Source organism: Carassius auratus, unplaced genomic scaffold (assembly GCF_003368295.1).
Source record: "Carassius auratus strain Wakin unplaced genomic scaffold, ASM336829v1 scaf_tig00015130, whole genome shotgun sequence".
Classification (NCBI taxonomy): Eukaryota; Metazoa; Chordata; class Actinopteri; order Cypriniformes; family Cyprinidae; genus Carassius; species Carassius auratus.
Genome location: NW_020524549.1, coordinates 8,233 through 11,278, shown reverse-complemented (window position 1 = coordinate 11,278; position 3,046 = coordinate 8,233). Strand labels below are relative to the sequence as shown.

Below are 3,046 nucleotides of genomic sequence, written 5' to 3'. Positions count from 1 at the left end.
GCGAGGAAAGACGCACTTATTTTCTCTCGCTCTTCCTACTTAATGTTGGTATGTAAGTAGAGTTCATTCAATTAAACTTCGTTGATCATTGAGTACAATGTTATATTGAATCGATTGTACACATGCATATTGTGTATTTTGAATTTTGTGTGAGCTTTATCGGACGCACGTGGAGTGAACTAACTGTTGATTTGTGCACAGTGTGTGATGTGGGAAGAGGTTGGCGCAACGAAAAATATTGATCAAATTGTCCCATATGTTTCCAGGTATGTTCAGTTCTTCAATTTAACCAGCATAACGTGATCTAATTTTTGTAAATTTGGTTTATAATGAATATGTGGATTGTGCTTTTGAGCAGATATTGTATATTTATTTCTCAGATTCTATAATACATTATATTATGTTACAGCCATCTACTACACTGGTTTTGCAGTTCTATAGAGTATAATGTGGATGTGTCTGATGTTTTGAAGGAAAAACAACAACATTATTCTTATGTGTTACTATTGATATGTTTGAAGAATATATACACATCCAGCCATTTCATCACTTTATTTTTCCTTTAACGAAAGAAATGTATTATTTGCACAATAATGTATCTGCTACATAATGTTAAATATGTATACAAGTGAGTTACGTCATCCTCAGTTTGCGGATAGACGCTGGCGAGGAAAGACGCACTTATTTTCTCTCGCTCTTCCTACTTAATGTTGTGTGTGATGTGGGAAGAGGTTGGCGCAACGAAAAATATTGATCAAATTGTCCCATATGTTTCCAGGGCGGGTCAATAAATTCAGCTGTTCTCAAGCCATCCTGTTGTCTACTGTGTGAAATTCGTTATGTGCAGAAAGGGATCTGCTACACTTATACAACAGGGAACGAGGGAGGGATGTCCACTTTCCCCCTATTGTTTTGTTTATCTCTTGAACCACAGGCACATATAACGATAATTTATGGCGGAAGAACACTTCGCAGCACTTCGACCTCGGTGCAGTAATATCATCACTCCTAAAAACTCCTCATGTTGGCTGCAAAGTGCTCTTCGACCATACATTATAGTCATAATTTTTATCTGCTTAGGAAATTGCCACTGTTTATTTTGCGTCACCATACTTACTCATGTAACAGTCTTTAAAAAGGGAAAACATGGAAGTGTTTGGTAGCTTTTAAATTAATTCCTGTTTGGATCCTAAGGAATGAATTGTGCTAAGCTAAATGCTAGCATAGTGACGCTGCCCATTACAGTGATTGAGCGCATGCACTGAGATTTTACATGCACAAACACACACACACACACACACACACACAAAATGCTCCATCAAATTATTTATTATTCTTAAATGTTCTCTGCAAATAGTAACAGTCTTATTTAGACTCATATCCTTATGAAGCATTTGATGATAAATGGCCCCATTGTTTAAGAGCTTAGGGATTTTTTGTTTGTTTGTTTATATTATCTGTAACTGATAAAAAAATCCTTTCAGAGCGACTTCATTATCGAGCTTTTGGAGCTCCACCATCCAACTACAAAGACCGTCAACACACACTCAACAGGTAGGCTACATATCTTTTTCTTAAAATGTCTATACATTTTAAACTTTCAAATTTTACAGTAACTGGTTTTCTTTCAGTCATGTCTTTTTTCTCTTTTCAGTTTTCAAACAAAAGACATATGTGTGACCAGGTTGGTTCAGTTGAGGATACTTCCCTTAATCATCTGGATCTTAATCAGGGAATTTAAACCAAACAAACTCCTAAAAAGTGAGTGCTTTTCTAATAGGAGACTATTTTAATGTAAACACTGAAATGTGATAAAAATAGTTAAATGTATTAATAGCAATATGTATTGTTAATTTCACAAAAATGCAGGCTATTTAGGTTGTTTTATAATAATTGAAATATATTTTGAATACAGTGTAAACCCTGCATGCATGCCCCTCTTTTCCATCAGATTACCAAAAATATTAAAATAGCTTACAGTAAAACACATTTGTAAAATATTTTCAGCATATATTAAATAAAAAGAATGACATGAAAAATGTATTGTGATGCCTGAAATAAGTGTGAAACCAGTATTCATTCAAATATTAATGTGTTAGAATGCTTGATGCAACAGAAATAAGTGGATGTGAGAATCTTAAAGGCCTTCTGAAAACAAGGGTAAAAAAATCCATAAATCAAGGGGTTACAAGTTGTGTTGAAATATGCAAACCAAAACAAAGCATCATAAACAACAGCTGGGGTCCAATAATTGAAAAAAGGGTCAAGAACAGACGCAGTAAAATACGGCAGCCAGCAGAACAAATAAACACCCATGACAATGGCCAGAGTTTTAGCTGCTTTTCTCTCTCTGTGAGCAGAGGTTTGGCTCTTCAACCCTCCAGTCACTCTTTCTGACATAACTTTTGCATGTTTTCGTGCAACATAGAAGATCTTCACATACAGAGAGCTCATGATTGTCCCGGGAAGGAAGAATACAAGAACTGGAGATATAATACTCCACTCCAAACATCTCTATTCCAACTGCATTTTTGCCTGAAAATGCAATAGAGAAACTGTACACAAATGAAAACATCCATATGAAGGTAGTAAAAATAGTCACAGTGTTGTTTGTGACCCTCATTCTGTACCTCAGAGGGTCACAAATGGCCCAGTATCTGTCAACAGATATTAAACTTAAATGCAGTAAAGAGGACATAGAGAAAGTCATGTCTAAACTAGTATGAACTTTACACAAGAAATCTCCAAGATACCAGCAGCCTTCAACAGATCGCACCATGCTGTACGGCATGACCAAAGAGCCCAGCAGACAGTCACTGGCAGCCAGAGAGCGAACGATCAGATGAGTTGGAGACTGAAGCTGTTTGAAGTGAGAGATGGAGATGATGATCAGCAGGTACCCAAAAACTGTTGAGAGGATCATGAGCACAAAAAAAGAATACAATGCCACTTTAACAACAGTAAGACGGTGCAATTTTGGACAGGAGTTTGGCCGGAGTGGATAGCAGAGATACATATTCTCAGTTTGAGTCACATTTGAAATCAT

The 3,046-nt window shown here is 36.3% G+C and overlaps 1 long non-coding RNA gene and 1 pseudogene across 1 annotated transcript; one reads left to right on the top strand and one right to left on the bottom strand.

Annotated features, from left to right (window-relative positions):
* On the top strand, nucleotides 1–842 carry LOC113074559 (uncharacterized). The gene is made up of 3 exons (XR_003280664.1): nucleotides 1–48; nucleotides 202–266; nucleotides 779–842. It is a non-coding gene; the product is annotated as an uncharacterized LOC113074559 (long non-coding RNA).
* A 1,234-nt stretch (nucleotides 843–2,076) lies between these two features.
* On the bottom strand, nucleotides 2,077–3,046 carry LOC113074555 (trace amine-associated receptor 3-like; annotated as a pseudogene).